Genomic DNA, 20,414 nt, shown 5'->3' on the forward strand with positions numbered 1-20,414 from the left:
AGACTGCTGTACACACACACACGTGTGCACATATTTTCCAACTGACATCCAGAAATTTATACTACAACCAATAGTGCTTATGTTGAGTTCCTGTTTCTCTGTTCTCTGAATTGATATTTCTAATTTTCCAATAAAGTGTTACAGGAATTCCAAAGAGAAAGGGATTGTGATTGCTTTTGGCTAGGATTTGAGAGCTTCTACCATAGTTTGCTAGCATGATGCTAAGGATGTAAAACAGAATAAATAAGGCTGCCCATCTTCTCTAAATGGACTAGTTTTGAAGTGACTAAATATTTCATCTTAAAGGGGCATTTCTGGTAAGTTAGCTTGACTAAGGAAAGGAAACCACAATCTTTTTCTCTGACTTTCTCGGTTTCAGAATGTATACTGAGAAAGAACAGAGAGAAATTTGACTATGCTCACTTAAATTAAGGAGAATAAATGACACCAAAAAGATATTCAAAGCTATTAGGGTACTCATAGCAACATGAATAAAAATAACTTGCTTTCATACAAATTGTATCACAAGAATTGGTTTGACATGACAGACCTACTGACCATGGATTAAATCCACAGGTATTTTTAAATGTTGTTTAAGGGAAACGGACTTGGCCCAGTGGTTAGGGTGTCCATCTACGACATGGGAGGTTCGCGGTTCAAACCCCGGGCCTCCTTGACCCGTGTGGAGCTGGCCCATGCTCAGTGCTGATGCGTGCAAGGAGTGCCCTGCCACGCAGGGGTGTCCCCCGCGTAGGGGAGCCCCACGCGCAAGGAGTGCACCCATAAGAAGAGCCGCACAGCGCGAAAGTGCAGCCTGCCCAGGAATGGTGCCGCTGACTACAACAGAAGTGGACAAAGAAACAAGACGCAGCAAATAGACACAGAGAACAGACCAGACAACCGGGGGAGGGAATTAATTAAATAAATAAATCTTTAAAAAAAAAAAATGTTTAAAAGGCCACTTGAGGACTTCCAGTGTAGCCAAGATGGAGTAAACCCACTAAAGCCTTTATCTCCTGGTAATTACAAATAGAAACTCAAGATAAAATACAACAGCCTCTGAAAAGTAAAGTAAAGCAAAGCATACAATTTAAAAGAGGAGAGTCAAAACTGAAAAAAATAAGAATATAGAAGTGAATTTCCCAGTTTTTCCCTCTTTTCTCTTGTGGCCTTGAGCTGAGTATGGGCACTAAGTGGTGCTCGGACAGCTAAAACTGGGAGAAATCCTATCTTTCTAACCAGAATACTGGGGTAAGGGAGCCCTCTTAAGATGAAGTGTATATGGGTAAAGAATCCTCATTTTTTTTCTCTCTCATGGCTCGCCTAGATTGGGCCCCTAGTAGAGATTGGAAAGAAGATAATGCCATTAGCTAAAATTTCATTAAAAATCTGTCTTTTTGGCTAGAGAAACTGAGAAAAGGGCTCTCTGAAATCTGAAGGTGTGGGAGATCGCCACTTTTTTCCCTTCTTTTTTCCCTGCCCACTCTACCCCAAAGATGGCCCCAACTGTGACAGAAATACTTTATTCTGGCCAGAAGAACAGGAAAAGGGACTCCTGTGGTCTGAAGACTGTTAGAGGAATCCTGGAGAGGAGACAGCTAGAGAAGGGGATTCCCTAATTTTGTGCATTAATCGCCATAATAAGTTCATTCAGGAGGTTCACAAGTGAGAAAGACCCAAAGCAGTGCTGTGACAGTTTTGAGAACTGTACTACAATTTAAACCACTGCCCTAGTCTCAGGCTAGTGGATGCATGAGGCAGTAGAGCAAATGAATAAAAGTGAATGGTCAATGGAACCACTACCAAAAGAAGGCAAAAAAGAACTTGCAATTTGAACTTGAACCTAGGTGGGTTCATTAAAAGAAAAGAAAACACTCAACAATCTCCAGAGGAGACTGTTAACAGAACCTGAAGTCTAAGCAACATGATATTAAAAATGTCTGATATGACCTAAAATTACTAGACACACAAAGAATGAGGAAAATGTGACTAGTTCCCAAGGAAAAAGGCAAATGATAGATGGTAACAGTTCCATGATGACCCAGATGCTGAAATTATCAAAATCTTTAAAGAAGCTACTATAACCATGCTCCATGAGGTGAAAGTAAACATTCTAGAAATGAATGATTAGATGTTCTCATAAGAGAACAATAAAGTATGTAAGAATCAAATGGAAATTTAAAAGCTGAAAAACACAATATCTGAAATAAAACATTCACTAGTCAAATTGGAGATGACAGGAGAAAGAGTAAATGAACTTAATGACTGAAAACTCCCCAAACTAGGTAAAAAAATTAAACATACAAGTAGTAGAAGCTCAGCAAATTCCAAATAAGAGAGCTCAAAGAAACCCATGTGAAGGTATATCATAATGAAACTGCTTAAAAGCAAAGACAAAAGTAAAATCTTGAATGCAGCCAAAGAAAATAAATGCATTACATATGAAGGGAACAAACAAAATTTCCACAGATTTCTCATCAGAAACCTCAGATACCCTGGATACCAAAAGATAGTGGGACAATACCTTTAAGTACAAAAACAAAATAATACAAAAATGACAACAGCAAAAAAATCTTCAGAACTGAAAGTAAAATAATGACATTCTCTGAGAAAGGAATATGAAGAGAATTTGTTGCTAACAAACCTGCTCTAAGAGATGCTAAAGAAAGTTCTTCAGGATACAGAGAAATGATAACACCAAAATGAAACCTAGAACTTTGGAAATAGATAAAGAGTAACAGAAATAGTAAATATTGGGTAAACAGGAGCTTGTTTTCCTCATCTTAAGTTCTTTAAACATAAATGTTGAAGAAAAAAATTACAAGACTTTTCTGGGGAATTTTGATATATGTAGCTTTAATATATATATAGAAAGTATATTAGATAAAGAAACCTACATGACTGTAAGGTGTTTAAATTTTATTTAAGGTGGTAACATGGGAACATGAAGTAAAAGGTTAGGCATTTGTATTGTAATACCTATTCAGATCAACCATTAAAAAAATAATACAAGGAGCAAATGTGGCTGAAGCAGTTGAGTGCCTGCCTCCCACACTGGAGGTCCTGGGTTTGGTTCCTGGTGCCTCCTAAAGAAGACAAACAAACATCGAACAGACAAAGAGCAGACATTGAGCAAAAACAACAAGAAGACGAGGGAGCCATCTTGGGGGGGGGAATGCAAAGAGAGCTTCATTCCATATAAGAACTGGCACACTGATCATGGTGTCCAGAATTGCTTATGTGGCTAAACTGAGATGCAGGTTATGCTTCCATCACAGTAAATTTATTTCAGTGGTGACAATGAGATCTGTAACATTTTTTTGATAAGGTCATGAGTTAAAAAATGGGTGTAATAAGACTTTTCAATATTATGAACAGATTAAAGGCTAGTACATTTTAGATCATTTGCCAAAATACAAATGTACTCTTTCTAGGGACCTAAAGGGAATAATCTGAAGAAATTAGATTGCAAGAATTCTAGTAAATAGGTGAGGAATTACTAAAGTATATATCAATAGATCCATACACAAGTGGAGATGAAAAGAAGCCTGTATGCTTATGTATGCCTCAGCAGGATCCCAGAGACAGCCAAAGTAGATACAACCTCAGGTACTGGTTCTCCTGAGGGCTATGGAGACCCACAGGTTCTGTGGTCATGGCAAATGGCTCCATGTCAGTTGGTCCAACATTGGAATTTGTGTTCCTGAGTATGATGGAGTTGGACTCAGATGCGACCTTTCTACAATGCCTGTTCTGTCACTTTTACTGAACCTGTGGTTGGCACTAGGGTTGGTATATAGTCAGGAGACTTGAATCTCTGGCCTGTCCATGTGCCAGCTGAGCCCTGAGCCTCAGCAGACTTGCAACTCCTACTCTCTGGTTCATTGGACTTACGCAGGCCAGCTAAGAGGCAAGTGAATATGGTCAACCACCACACCAGGGAACCAACAGTGCCTACAACTCCAAGCAGAAGAATAGCATCCATCATCCATATGGATCTAAGCCCCCTCTCGATATAGAGGTGGAGTGCACATCACCATCCCAGGGTCCACAGGATGGAGGAATAAAATATGGATTAGAGTGGACTTACTAATATTCTATTCTAGAACTATTGTGACTAGTAATGGAAGAAATTGTGGCATTGATGTGGAGAAAGTGTCCATGGTAGTTGCTGAGGCAGGGAGAAGGAAGAAGAGATGTGATGTGGGGGCAATTTTGGAACTTGGGAGTTGTCCTAAATGATATTGCAGGGACAGATGCTGGACATTATATATCCTGCCATAACCCACTGAATGGACTGGGGGAGAGTGTAAACTACAATGTAAACTATTATCCATGTGGTGTTGCAGTGCTCCAAAATGTATTCACCAAATGCAACCAATGTGCCACAATGATGAAAGAGGTTGTTGATGTGGGAGAAGTGGGGTGAGGGGGGTGGGAGTTATATAGGAACTTCTTATATTTTTTTAATGTAACATTTAAAAAAATAAAAAATAAAGAGATCGTAGGGGGAAAAAAAAAGACAAGACGCCTGTAGCAGTTTGATATGATTATGAATTCCAAAAACAGATACTGGATTATGCTTGTTTTCTCATCTGCATGATTAAGTTATGATTAGGGCTTTGATTGGACCATGTCATTAGAGCATTGAGTCCCCACCCCTTGGTGGGTGGTTTGGTGGGTGGGGACTCACAGATAAAAGGTATGGCAAAGGACAGAGTTGAAAGTTCTTATGTTAGAGTTTTGATGTTGGTGTTTGATGCTGAAGCCTTAAGCTGGAGCCCTGTTAAGTAAGCTCACAGAGGAAAGAGAAGCAAGTTCCAGGAAGAGAGGAATCCTGAGGCTAGGAAGACGCAAGCCCTGGGAAGAGAGGAACCCTGAGCCCAGAGAGAAGCAAGACCCTGAAAGAGAGGAACCCAGGAAGCCTGAACCCTTGCAGATGTCAGCAGCCATCTTGCTTCAACACATGAAAATAGACTTTGGTGAAGGAAGTAACTTATGCTTTATGGCCTGGTATCTGTAAGCTCCTACCCCAAATAAATATCTTTTATAAAAACCAACCGATTTCTGGTATTTTGCATCAGCACACCTTTGGCTGACTAATACAAAGTCCATATAAAAGAACTGTGACAAGGCTGACTGACAACAGTTGTGGATTCTTTTTAAAAGGGTTATCTTATATATCTTATTTCAAGTTTCAGAGGAACTAGGGTGACTTTGATAAGTACTGTAAAGATCAAATGTTGAATTCCGTAAAAATTTACTGACATAATATTGCTTAATGCTACACATCATTTTCAAAAATACTATTTACACTGTAGGAAAAAAATAACACAAAGATACATAACCAAAAGTCAACAAATTAAAATTGAATACTAAAAACTTTTCAAATAATCAAAAAGAAGGCAGCAAAGGAGATAGAGCAGAACAAAAAACAGATAAAAAACAAAATGAAAAATAAAATGGTAGACCTAATTGAAGCTTATCAAAAGTTACATTAGCGTGGGTCTAAACACTCAAATATAAAGATAGATTTTCAGATTGGAATAAAACAGACTCCGAAATATGCTATCTATAAGAAACACACTTTAAATATAAGGATGTAGATAGGTTAAAAGTAAAAATATAGAAAGATATACCATGTAAACAGTAATAAAAAGATGGAATGCTTCTATTAATATCTGACAAAGTAGACTTCATAACAAGGAATATTACCAGAGATAAAAAGAGATATTATATAATAACAGGTCAATTCACCAAGAAAACAAAGCAATCCTAAATGTGTATGATCTGATACTAAAGATTAGTAAATCTTCAAATACACTAAGCAAAAACTGATAGAATTGAAAGAAGAAATAGACAATTATACTCAGAGATATCACATATCTCTCTCAATAATCAACATAAACCTCCATCAGTAATTGACAGAACAAGTAGACAGAAAATCAGTAAGGATATAGAAGACATGAATACTATTAACCAAATTTACCTAATTAACATTTACAGAACACTCCACCCAACTATGGCAGAATATATTCTTCTTCTCAAGTGCACCTGGAACATTTGCTAAGATAAACCATATTTTCAGCTATAAATAAAATCTTTAATAAAAGAACTGCAGAAATACAAAGTATGTTCTCAGATCATAATGAAATTAAACTAGAATTCAGTAACAGAAAGATATCTAGAAAATCTCCCAATATTTTTGGATTGAACCATATGCTTCTAAATAATCCATAGCGGGAAACGGACTTTGGCCCAGTGGTTAAGGCGTCCGTCTATCACATGGGAGGTCCGCGGTTCAAGCCCCGGGCCTCCTTGACCCGTGTGGAGCTGGCCCATGCGCAGTGCTGATGCGCGCAAGGAGTGCCGTGCTACACAGGGGTGTCCCGCGTGTAGGGGAGCCCCACGCGCAAGGATTGCACCCATAAGGAGAGCCGCCCAGCGCGAAGGAGGGAGCAGCCTGCCGAGGAATGGCGCCGCCCACACTTCTCGTGCCGCTGACGACAACAGAAGCAGACAAAGAAACAAGATGCAGCAAATAGACACAGAAAACAGACAACCGGGGGAGGGGAACTAAATAAATAAATAAATAAATAATCCATAGGTCAACGAAGAATCACAAGGAAAATTAGAAAATAGTTTTAACTGAATGAAAATGAAAAGAAAACATATCAAAATGGGGGGGGAGCTGCAGCTAAAGCAGTGTACAGAGGGAAATGTATAGCAGTAAATGCTTATATTTGAAAAGAATCAATGATCTATGCTTCCACTTTAAGAAACTAGAAAAAGAACAAATTAAATCCAAATTAAGCAGAAGGCAAAAAAAAATAGAGCAAAAATAAAGAAACTGAAAACAGAAAAACAATATAGAAAAACAATGAAACAAAATACCAGTTTTCTGGAAAAAAAATCAATAGAATTGAAAAACATCTAACCTGAATTACCAAGAACAAAAAGATAAAAATTAACACTATCAAGAATGAATGAGAGAAAACACTACAACCTGCTATTTAAAGAATATACTCTTGATTTTGAAACTTAGATGAAATGGATTGATTCTCTGAAGCAAGTTACTAATATTACTCCATCCATTTCAGAGAATGAAACTTGCCCTCATACTGTTGACCATATCATACGTAAGCCCTCTACTTAGCTTCTTTATCTATCCACAGTCTCACCCCTCATTATCTAATCCATCCTTACCTCCCACAACTTTCCAAAGAGAAACTTCTGTTCCAATTTCTGCCTCCTTGTTATTCTGGAATTCTAACTATAGGTTCCCATCAATCAGATTCTAACTACTGTATAAAGTTTAGGATAAATTTCATCTCTTTAAAATTTGCCCTTACACTAGCAGATGGCTCATTTGTCTGAACTCTTACTTTAATTTTCTATTACTAGGAATTTGGTGTTCATGGGTTTTCATTCATTTATTTCTTGAATTTCTATTAGGCACTATGCTAGGGAGTAAGGATACAAGACAAACAAGGTACTTGCAGCTTATATTCAAGTAGAGGAAAACACAATAGACAAGAAAGCAAGATAATTATAGATTGTGTCAGTTGCTACAAAGAAAATAAATACTGATTAATATTCAACAACTCTGACAGGCCAATTTTAGATGAGGTGATCAAAGAATGCCTAAGGAGATGAAATCTGAGCAGAAGCTTAAAGGTTGAGAGTTGAGTCAGCTATAGAAAAACTAAGGATGGAACATTTCAGACAGAAAGAAAAGCAAATGCAAAGGATGGGCGGTAGGAAATGCTAAGCTTACTCAAACAAAAAGGAGACCAGCATGGCTAGAGTCCAAAGAGCAAGGGGAAGAGATGCATGAGAGGAGACTGACAGATCTAGATAATACTTGGCATCATTGGCTGAATGAAGGCATCTATTCTAAGAGCAGGAGAAAGGCATTGAAGGTTTTTAAGGAGGAAAGGTACATGGCACATGTATTAGAGATTTGTGTGGCTAGTATACAGAAAATGGATTTTGGGGGAACAATAGTAGAGTCAGGAGATAGAAGATGACTGTAATGTTCCAGGCAAGAGACAATGGTGACTTGAACTGGGATGGTAGCAATGTTGATGGGACAAATTAAGATTTAGGTTATATTTTGGAGGTAGAACCAATAAGACATGATAGATTGGTTGAAAGAAGCAAGTAAAGGTTGTGATTTAAAAAGAGAGAGAGAAATGAAGAATCAATCATAAGGAAACTATTCATTTAGTTTATTCATTAGTTTTATCTAAGAATGTAAGACCCCAAGGGGAAGAATCATATGTTTCCTATTACCCTCTGTTTTAATACAAAAATAAATACAATGTACTCATTGCTAAATTTTTCTTCAATTTCTACTTTTGGCACCATGATCATGTTTTAAAAATTATTCTGAAATCCACATTAGTTTCTCAGGGCTGCCATAATAAAGTATCACACACTGGATGGCTTAAAAGAGAAACTTATTCTCTCACAGGTTTCGAGGCTAAAAGTCTGAAATTAAGGTGTTGGCAAGGCCATGCTCCCTATGAAGGCTCAAGGGAAGAATCCTTCCTTGCTTTCTTCCTTGCTTCTTACAGCGCTCAGCAATCCTTGGCATTCCTTGGCTTGTGGCTGCATCACTCCAATCTCTCCCTTCGTTTTCACATAGGCCTCTTCCCTGTGTGTGCATCTGCACGTATCCAAATCTCCCCTTCCTTATAAAGATGCCAGTCATTGGATTTTAGGGCCCAGCAGACCCATTTTAGCTAAATTAATTATATCTGTAAAGATCTTGTTTCCAAATAAGGTCACACTCACAGGTACTAGGGGTAGGGTCTTGAACGTATCTTTTTGGGACACACAACTCAGCCCACTGTAGTATCCAAATCACTATTCTTTATGAAGAAAATGTTAGTACATCATGGAGTTCTTAAAAAAACAATAAAAAACATTCCTCTCAGCTTAAAATTTATAAAAGGATTATTCTTCCTGTAGTATTAGTTCCCTTTCCAAATCAAGTGAATAATGAATCAAAGTTTAATTTTTCAAATATCTTAACCAGGTTAATTCACTTCATGTTTACATTATTATTTCTTGATATTCACCTATCCTTTGCCAATTACCTGGGAGTCTTTAAAAATGTATGTTTATTATGTAAGTTACAAATCATTTGTAACTCAGATTTTGCATTAATGAAGGAAATTCCACTCTCGAATTTCTCCTAATAGAAAGAGAATGGGATTTTGGCCTTTGACTTTCACCAAAAATGTGTACATTTTCTTTCTAGGGGTTTATGAAAAATAATTACTCAACACTGTAAATGTACCTTTTTAAAGTTTTTTCAGAACTATTTATTTTAATCAAGTCTTTAAAAGTCTTAAGAGAGAAATATCACATCAATCAACAAGTAGCCTCAACTACTTTTTGGTAGAGGAATGATATAACTCCAACAGTATCCCCTGCTTCTTAACTCCTCTTAAGAAAGAAAAAGTGACTTTGTATCACATTTCTCTACAAGGCCTTTTCCACATTCTATTCTCCTCAGGCCAAGAGTTCCAATTTAAGAAACAAAGTTAAGAAAATTCTGGTTTTTCTGGGGTGGGGTAAGGGAAGGGGAGATGATAAAAGTTGTTATTGTCCTGGCTTGGACCTAGGGAAAGAAAAGGTGAGTGATGCCCAATTTTGTTCTAATGCAATTGAAGATACCTCAAACATCTCCTTGAAAAGGACAAAATGATTATGACTCACCCACTATAAAAGAGATGACTTGAACAGCCCTGTAACTAGTAAGGTATTTAAATTTGCAATTTAAAACTAAAAAAAGAAATCTCTAGGCCCAGATGTTTTCACTGGAGAAAACTACCAAATGTTAAAAGAAAAGTTAACACCAATTTTATCCACTCTCCAGAAAATGGAAAGGGATGGCGCACTACGCAATTCATTTCATAAAGACATTACCCTGATAACAAAACCAAAGATGGTACAAAAATAGAAAACTATAAGCCAATATCCATCATGAAAATCAATGCAAAAATCCTTAATAAGATTTTAGAAAATAGAATTCTGCAATATAAAAGGTATTATACACCATGACCATGTGGGATTTATTCCAGGGATGCAAGACTGTTTAATACTCAAAGACCAAGCAAAGGAATCCAGCCTAGAAAAGAAAACTCACATGATTATATAAATCAATACAGCAAAGGCATTTGACAATAAGCATTCATGATAAAAACTTTCAGAATGGAAATACAGAGGAACTTCCACAACATGATAAAGAACACCCACAAACCCTACAAATAAAATCATTCTTAATGGTAAAGCACTGAATACTTTCCCCCTAAGATCAGGAACAAGACAAGGATATCCAGTCTCATCACTCTTATTCAACACAGTACTGGAAGTTCTGGCCAGTGTAATAAGGCAAGAAAAGGAAATAAAAAGGCATGTAGATCAGAAAGTGTAATGATTCATTTCATGTGTCAACATGGTTAGGTTATGGTGTCCAGTTGTTTGGTCAAGCAAGCATTGGCTTAGCTTTCACTATGAGGGTATTTCATACATGGATTTAAATAATTAGTGAATTGTTTGTATCTATAGCTGATTATACTACAATCAACAATGGAGAGTGCCGACAGCAATGAGAAGTCTCCTCATCTAATTAGTTGGAGGCCTTAAAGGGAGACCTGAGGATTTCGGCAGTTAGAAAGAATTTCTATCTCTACTTCAGCCAGCAAGTTTCTCCTGGGGAACTCTTTATCACCTTCATTAGAGTTCCCAACTTGCAGCTTCTCTTGGGAAGTCAAGTTCACCGGTGTTTTCTCTTTCTGTCTCCTTTGTTGTGAATCCTGTTTTGTCACCTCACTGTGCCACCCCAGTGCGGCAGCTCACTGTCTTGCCCATCTTTTCCAGGAGACACCAGTGTGGTCACCCCTTGGGCTGAAGTGTGGTTTCTGGCCTGGCGAGGGGCGGCGGCCGCGGTAGGCCTATTCCAAACCGCTGCCCCTGTAATAGGGTGGTTGGTCGGGCCCACCGCCACCCCTGAAGGAAGCTCGGCATGGGCGCAGAGTGCCCTCGGGTCTCCCCTTCTCGGCAGCCATGCTTCCGTGGCCGCCCCTCCTCCCAGATAGCACCGCACGATGCCTTCTTTCTCCCTGAGCAGGCGCAGGGCGGAAAATTCCAGTCTGCCCTCTTCCCTTCCCCCGACAGCAGCAACAGCCAGGCGTGGGCAGGAAACTCAAGTCTGCCCTCTACCCCAGCAACAGCAGCCACCAATCACTAAACCCTGCCGCTTCCCCCAGCAACAGCAACAGCCAATCCCTAACCACCACCCCTCCCCCTTCCAGTACCTCCCACTGACCTTTCTCCGGCAACCAATCAGAACAGGGCGTGGCTTCGACCAATCAGCCTTCCCCAGCCCCTATAAAACTGTTGCCTCTCCCTCAATAAAGTTGGACTTGCGTGTTTACCTTGTCTCCGCGGTAGTTTTTCTGCCATGCGCCCTCCAGTCCTGAGAGCCCCCGACAAGGGCCTGGCCTCCCTTGTCCCCAGTTCGTCGCCTGCTTCTCCGGGCAACCCCTTCGTCGCCGGCTTTGCCGGGCGACCCCGTCAGCCGAACCGCGCAACCCCTGTGAGACCGACCCCTCATCTGCTGCCGGACCGACCCCTCGTCCCAAGTGGGACCGACCCCTTGTCCCAAGCGGGACCGACCCCTCGTCCAAAGCTGGACCGACCCCTCATCCGCAGCCAGACCCCACCTCTACCGACCGAGCAAACCGTCGCACACCAGGAATCTAACCTGGTTCCTCCTATGTGGTAGGCAGGAGCCCAATTGCTTGAGCCACATCTGCTTCCCTGCCCAACTGACTTTTGACAAAAGTTCACAATAATTCAACGGAAGAAGGATAGCCTTTCCAACAAAAGGCTGGAGCAACTGGGCATCTAAAGGCAAAAAAATACACCTTGACCTAAAACTCATACCTTACACAAAAATTAACTCAAAATGGATCATAGACTTACACAGAATGCAAAACAATAAAACTTTTAGAGGTAAGCATAGGAGACAATGACAATTAAATTCAATATGTGATCCTGGATGGGATCAAATAAGGGAGGAGAAAAGGCTCAAAGGGACATTATTGGGACATATGAAAAAATAGGAATATAGACTATAAGCTTTAAATCAATGTTAAATCTTAGTTGCAAACACACATGGTAGCATTAAGTGTTCAGGGATCATGATGTATGCAACCCATACTCAGGTGTTCAGAAAATGGATTGATACATATTCAGAAAAATGGTTAGAGAGATAGATGGACAGAAAGACTGACAGACAAAGCAAATGTGGCAAAATGTTAAAATTGGTGAGTCTAGGGGAGTATGGTTATGCTGGAGGTCTCCGTATGGAGTTTGTATTATTTTTGTGACTGTCCTAAAAGTTTGAATGCATGTCTAAGTAAAAAGTTAAAAGAACAGGTAAGGAAAATATGTAGTTTATGCTTTACAACAGAAATTTTTAAAAGAAGCTTCGAATACCAAAAATGTAAAAAGAAACTTTAAGTACAATTACATCCCCAACAATCTATAGTGCAACAATCTATGGTGATCTGATTATGGAAGTGACTGTGGGGGAAGATAGGGAGACTGCTGTTTTATTGCATGAAAGTTATACCTCAATAGAAATTAACTGAATCAAAAATTAAATAAGGTAATTAGATAAAAGAGTACCTTCTTAAAATAGGAATAGTAAAATAACTTTTAAGACATTGAGTATGCATGCATGTTGGTTATACCGTTAAGTATGTTCATGATTCAAGCAAATCAGTCAGGTTTATTACTCAGTTGAAGACTGCTACTCAATTTCAAATTTCTGTCCAAGTCTTACAGTTTGATTTATATTGAAAATATTCTCTTGGCTGAAAACTGAAAGCACAAGGAATAGTAACAGTAAAGTATATATGACTAGAAATAAAAATGATAATAATTCTGAACATTTTCTTCACTATGTCTATGAGATTCATAAATTGCATCCCTGACTTCAGTTCTTCTCAAGTACATCAAGATGCCTCAGAACTTCAAAATCCAAGTTAAAAAGAGAAAAAGTAGTGATGACTACATTTAATCTGCCTTTTGATTAGAAATAGAGATTACCCACCCCAACAATATGTTATTTGTAAGGAAGTACTCACAACTACAAGCCTAAAGCTTTGTATTTTAAAAACCAAATGCAAACTTTATCTAAATAAATCAGCATGTTTCTTCTTACATAATTTACATAGCAGGGAAAATTCAAGCTTGGGCATATTTATAAAGAGTACACAGCTTTCATCTATCAAAGGTACAAAGGTTTTCAGATACTAAACATGCATTTCATTTTAGGGAGTTGAAATCCAAAACCTGTGCATTGAAAAACAGATCTAACTATTGTACTTAAAAAGACTACACTGAGTCAACAGCTCTAGGATATGCAAAGTATTCATTACCTAAATTTGTATCTGGATTAAATAGTAGGATATATCTTCCCAGCACTCCTTCACTGCATAATCCTCGACAAAATGTGTATGAAAAAAGAATTAATCTGTATCCAGTAAACAGTTAACAGTTTAAAATTTAATTAAGACTTTTTTGTCTTTATTTTTTTAAATGTTACATTAAAAAAATATGAGGTCCCCATATACTCCCCAACCCCTCACTCCACTCCTCCCCCATAACAACAACCTCCTCCATCATCATGAGACATTCACTGCACTTGGTGAATACATGCCTGAGCACCGCTGCACCTCATGGTCAATGGTAAGACTACTTTTTAAAAGCTACATCTGAATGGAGAAGATTTAAAGATGTGTCAAAGTTAAGAAGAGCTAAGACTTTTTAGGAACTTTTAAATTATGAACAGGAGAGTATTTATCCTAGGATATTATTCTACTCTTGTAAAGAAATCTTAACATATTTCTAATTTCCAACTCACTAACTGCAAATAGCACCAGCTAAAGCAAATATTAAAAAAAATAAAAAGCTGAATCTCTTTAATCTAGCTTTCTAGACAGCTTAGATTATCAGACCAACAAAATTAGTATTTCTTCTCTCCAACAATAAACTCAGAAGAGGAATACATAGATTATACATGACATGCTGTAATTAGTTGGTTTAACTGGCATAGGATTGATTAGTGCTATCTGTTAAAAAGGTCTTTTCATTTGAACCACAAGAAGGAGCAGGTAACAGGTGAAAAACACAAAGTAAAGCAAATACACAATGAAGAAAGGAGCTGCAAACTATCATTAGTCGCAGAGATTATAGTGCCTAACAATGCCAAAGGATGTCCAGATATCTGGACAAGGTTCAAGTCAACACTGAGGTAAAATAAGTTAGAAACACAGTTGTAATTGCTGTGGGGGCAAGGAGAATGGATTTAAGCAAAAAGTCTGTAACAGTAATCAGATGTAGGATGAGAGATTAAAATGACAGGTTTAGTATAGTAGTCATTAGAAGGGATGGGCATAGAAAGAAATATTGGACATGAGAAAATCTGTCTCTTCATTTTCACCCCACTACAAAAACCCTTTCACTTCCAAAATAACTCATACCTAAGCTTTTGCAGCAGTCTCGTAACTGGTCCCATCTCAGCCTCCCATATAGTATTCTATCCTATATGCCACTTCTTCAATAAGTATTTTAAAACATAATACACAGGGAAGTGGATGTGGCTCAACTGACTACCATATGGGAGGACCTGGGTTCGATCCCCGGGGCCTCCTCGTGAAAAAGAAGAGAAAGCATGCCCACATAGCAAGCCAGTGCCCACGAGTGCCTGTGTGGTGAGCAAGTGCACACATGGTGAGCCCCACACAAGAGAGCGATGTGGCAAGATGATGACGCATCAAAAGAGAGACAAGGGGAGAGTCAAGGTGAAGTGCAGCAGAAACCAGGAACTGAGGTGGCACAATTGACAGGGAACCTCTCTCCCCATCAGAGGTCCCCAGAATCGAATCCCAGTGAATCCTAGAGGAGAGAAAATGAGAAGAAAAGACAACACAGACAGCAAAAACAGCAGGGCAGGAGGAGGGAAAGGGGGAAAATAAATACATCTTAAAAAAAAAAAAAAATATATATATATATATATAAACAAAAAACATAATACACAGTCCTCTCTTCCTCCATAAAAATGCAGTAGCTCTCCAATGACTAGAGTAAAAAGATTATCCCTACGTTAAAAGTCAAGGCTAATGACAATCTGATCACTGGATAAAATCAAGATTGAGTGCACTGCAAGGGAGAGAAAATGGAATTTGGATTTAGAGGACATAGCATTGAATCCTAACTCTGCTCCCTTACATGTCTTTATACTTTTCAAAGTTTCAGAGTCCTCATTTGTAAAATGGAAATATTAAAAATAATTATTCTCATGTTAAGGAAGGTGATGATGATGACTTCATTAATAATAGTTAATATATGTAAAGGGCTTGGGGGGAGTGTTAAAAAATAAATCTTTTTTAAAAAAAAAACAACTCTGTGCCAAACAACCCTAAGTTCTAGTTCATAAGAATTTGTTTACCCAAATACATACATACAATACAAAAGGATGTAAACCAGGTCAAAGAAAGAGACTGTTTATATAAACTAGATGCCACAAAAATATATGTAAAAATGTGATTCAATACACTTTGGATGGATTTATGCTTTATTAATGTATCAGTAAAATTGATTTTAAAAAATGTGATTTAAACCATTGTGATTCTGAAGATGGAAGTTGAGGTAAAGGTCTAGAGTGACCATATAATTTACTGCCCCAAACTGAGGCACTTTTGAGATGGAAAGGGCATGCTGTAAACGAATATGTGAAGACAAAAGGCATAAACTTGAACTGTCCCAGGTAAACAAAAGCATATGGTCACTGTTGTAGAAAAAGGAACAGGTCAAGAAGTGGTGCTAATTCAAAGGAAAAAAAATACATAGAGAGAGAGAATTCTTAGAAGCCAATCAACATGGCCTACTAAGAAATACGTCAGGACTAGTTTTGTAAAAAAATTTATTTATTTTGTAGTCAAGTATTTTTATTTCAAGATGTTTCATCTACATGGAATTCGTTTCAATAAATATTTGTTGAACTTTTTTTTTCTTTATTAGAGAAGCTATGGGTTTCAAGAACAATCATGCATAAAATGCAGGATTCCCATATATCGCCCTGTTATTAACATCTTGCATTGGTGTGGAACATTTGTGAAACTGATGATAGCACATTTTTATAATTGTACTATTAACTATAGTCCATTTTTTAACTTGGGATTCACTGTGTAGTGCGCTTCCATGGATTTTTTTAAAAATTTTATTGTTACTTTATATACAATCTAATATATCCCCTTTTAATCACATTCAGATATATATTCCAGGGCTGTTAATTACATTCAGTGTTGTACTACTATCACCACCATCCATAACTAAAACATTACCATCATCCTAAATAGGACCCTGTACTTATTTTAAGCCTTAACTTCCCATTCTACCCCATCTTCTGGTAACCTAGAGTCTAGATTTTGACACTAAGTTTGTTTATTCTAATTGTTTCAAATTAGCGAGATTATACAATATTTGTCCTTTTGTGTCTGGCTTATTTCACTAAACATGATATCTTTGAGGTTCATCCATGTTGTCGCATGTATCACGACTTCATTCCTTTTTACGACTAAAACATATTCCATTGAATGAATATAACATAGTTTATTTATTCATTCATCAGTTGATGGAAACTTGGATTGCTTGTCTTTTGGCAACTGTGAATAATGCCGCTATGAATATCGGTGTCTAAATATCTGTTCTAATTCCTGTCTTCAATTCTTTTGGGTATATACCGAATAGGGGGATTGCCAGGTCCCATCATAGTTCTATATCTAGCTTTCTGAGGAACTGCCCAACTATCTTCCACAGTAGCTGCACCAGTTTACACTGCTATTAGCAATGAAAGAGTATTCCTGTTTCTCTGCATCATCTCCAACAGTTATTTTCCTTTTTTTTTTTTAAATAGCAGCCATTCGAATAGGTATGAAATGTTATCTCATTGTTGTTTTGATTTACTTTTCCCTTATTGTTAATATGTTGAGTATCTTTTCATGTGCATTTATGGCCATTGTTTATCTTCTTTGGAGAGAGATCTATTCAAGTCTTTTGCCTTTTTTAAATTGGGAGGTTTGTCTTTTTTGTTAAGTTGAAGGATTCCTCTATAAATTCTGGATATTACACCTTTATTAGATATGTGGCTTCCAAATATTTTCTCTGATTGTGTAGACTGTCATTTTACTTTCATGATGAAGTCTGGGATTAGTTATTTTAATGGGATGTAACTGATGGGAGCAGTGGAATAAATCTTCCCCCAAATAGCCCCTGCGCCTGCATATATGTACATGTATTTCTTTCAATAAAACCAAAGATATGCTTAGGGAATAGACATTTTCTGTTGTCAAGAATAGCATTTTACAACGTATATGTCTCTGAGGCAATATATATGCCTTATGGTATGGCATCCTACCACAATTAAAGTATAGATTTGTTAGGCAGAGAAGGTAAAAACATCCCTTGCTGCCTCTCTCACAGTAAATGCTGCTAGTAAATCATGGCTTCTTTCTGCTGAGCCCATATTCAATTGGAGGAGCCTTTCCACGTGGCACTCCAGGCAGCAGCTACATCTACCAAAATGAATACTCCATATATATATATATATGAAGAATATATATATATTCTTTCTCACAAAAGGAACAGTAGTCTAGAATTAGTCCATAGTCATTTCGGAGCAAGAACAGACACAGGGTTTATGCAAAAATTTCTGCTCCTTAAGTCCAGACCACTGGGAAAAGTTTTTTGTGTCATTAGTATGATACATAAATGGAAATAACCCTTCAGAAATCCTTCTCTCATCTTCCACTCTTCAAAAATAAATTTAAAATATAATCTTAATTTCTAGTTAGTTTTCAAGTGTCCATGTATGTATTTAAGTAAGTACGTAAGTACATGTGTATTTAACTACTTCTCTTAACAATAGGTATCCAGCCCTTCACTATACCAACATAAAATGATGGCTAAAGTTTCTTTGAAATATTGGTTCACAAAACAGAAAAAGAAAACACAGACTGAGTGTATGCTGAATGTATGTGGGTCATTTGGGGGAGGGGAGAATTCTATTCTGGAGAATATAGCTATATAAGTGTATATTAAAATATTATATATAAAACTATATATGTAAATAATGTTTGGATATTTTAGTTGTGCTAAAACCAAAAAATAATTTTGAAGATAAAGTTTATTCTTTGTTACTTAATCTATATAAGACTATGCCTGATAGCAAACTTCTATCTTTAACTAGTCCCCCACCTATCTTTTCAGGATACTAGCTCATCTATTTGTTATTTTCCCTCAGTTTCTCAGAAACTAATCTACTTTTCTAATGCTTTCTAAAGTAATAATTCCTGCCTAAACCATTTACAACCAAATATATGTAAGATTTGCAAGAAGGATAAAAATGTACTAAATATAAGAAATAGATAATTTCATCACTAGTCTTACAGACAAATTTCAAAATTTATATGAGTTAGAATTCATTAAAAATTCCTTGGAAAGGTGGACTTACAAAAGCAATGCTTTTTTTTTTTTTTTTGAAATTTGGAACACAAATTGTTTTTAAAAACTATTTCTCTCTCTCTCTAAACATATATATAATAAATTTACACTGTCAAATATATATATTCATTTATAGTACACTTCAGCATACCAGAAGGGCAGAGATGAACTCTTGTTCTTATTCTGCATAATGCCCAGGACAATGTTATACAAACCGGGGCGGGGGTGGGGGGGTGGGCTACGACCATGTTATTTTATGTTGACAATGATAACTTTTATATAAAGACAGACACAACTTCTTCTGGAATCAATTTATTTAAAAGTTCTGTCAACATGTTACTATTTATAACTAGCCATAAAGACTTTAAAATTAAATTCAAAGAGTGCCTACAACTGAAAGCAGGAGAATTTCATCCATCATCCATGTGGAATCTAAGCCCCCTCTTGATATAGAGGTGGAGTGGACATAACCATTCCAGGGTCCACAGGATGGAGGAATAGAGTATGGATTAGAGGACTTATTGATATTCTATTCATGAACTATTATGATTAATAATCAAAGAAAATGTAACATTGATGTGGAGAAAGTGGCCACGGTAGCTGCTGAGGGTAGGGAATGGGAATAAGAGATGTGATGTGGGGACATTTTCAAGACTTGGGAGTTGTCCTGGGTGGTACAGCAGGGACAGTTACTGGATATTGTATGTTCTCCCATGCCCCTCTGGGTGGACTGGGGAAGAGTGTAAACTATAATGTGGACCACTGACCATGTGGTGCAGCAGTGCTCAGAGATGTACTCACCAAGTGCAATGAATGTCCCACGATGATGGAGGAAATTGTTGGTATTGGAGGAGTGGGGTGAGGGGGGAGGTGGGTGGGGGGTATATGGGGACCTCATATTTTTTGAACGTAACATTAAAAAAAATAAAGACAAAAAAAAAATTTAAATTCGGCCCATTCATGGTTTTTCAGATTCATATAAATGTTTATGATTGTTACCAACTAATTTTTTTTAAAGAAAAATATTATTTCATAAAAACTTATTATCACCATTTATAGCCAACATATTTAGACTTCAAAGAGAAGGCAAAGGCACAAAATGCAAAGAACTGAAGGTCTATGCTATGAATTCTACAAAATCTGTACTAGCACTGAAAACAGAGTTGTAAGCAACAGAAGAAACAGAAGTAAGATACTACATTACCTAATTTTTCTAGATATGGTTGGGGAACTGGTTAATTCCTAAGAAGTCACATGGCAGTAGACTGTCTTATAAAAAATAGACAAATGCTTTTTATAGGGTTTAATTCCTGTATATGTGATTTTGGTGAAACTTTTTCATTGATAATTTGGGGTTACTCATTACTTTATTAGTTATATTATACCCATATTACAAACAAGGTAACTGAGATACAGAGAATATTAACTTGTTCCAAATGATATAATTAGTGAGTGCTGGAGTCCAGCTTTAACCAGATTAACACTTAATTACTTTCCTATATGAGAAGATGAGCTCAGTTTGCAAAATTTTAAAAATGCTGCATTAAAACAATTCTAATACATACAGTATTAATATATTCATTGGAAACCCAAAGGATGAATATATTTCAAATTTTGAGCAAAACAAGTCTCAATCTAAAGACAGAAAAAACACTCTTCATTTTTCAGTCATAGAGAAAAGAAAAAAACAATAGGTACTGAATTATTAATATGATGTAGGATTTCCTCATTTGAATTATTAATATTTAAGGACATGCTCTCAGGAAAGCATGAAAAATAACACTTTCTAAATGTTTTAAGTAAGTTTGCTATGTTTCTCTTGGATA

At 37.1% G+C, this 20,414-nt stretch overlaps 1 protein-coding gene and 1 non-coding gene across 3 annotated transcripts in view; one reads left to right on the forward strand and one right to left on the reverse strand.

The window, feature by feature from the left end:
• The window catches only part of RAP2A (RAP2A, member of RAS oncogene family), a 39,806-nt gene that overhangs the window by 10,910 nt on the left and 8,482 nt on the right, over positions 1-20,414 (reverse strand). The window lies entirely within an intron of this gene.
• On the forward strand, positions 3,186-3,318 carry LOC111766339 (small nucleolar RNA SNORA1). Its single transcript, XR_002798415.1, has one exon. It is a non-coding gene; the product is annotated as a small nucleolar RNA SNORA1 (small nucleolar RNA).

The sequence above is a fragment of the Dasypus novemcinctus genome, chromosome 15 (genome assembly GCF_030445035.2).
Source record: "Dasypus novemcinctus isolate mDasNov1 chromosome 15, mDasNov1.1.hap2, whole genome shotgun sequence".
NCBI lineage: Eukaryota > Metazoa > Chordata > Mammalia > Cingulata > Dasypodidae > Dasypus > Dasypus novemcinctus.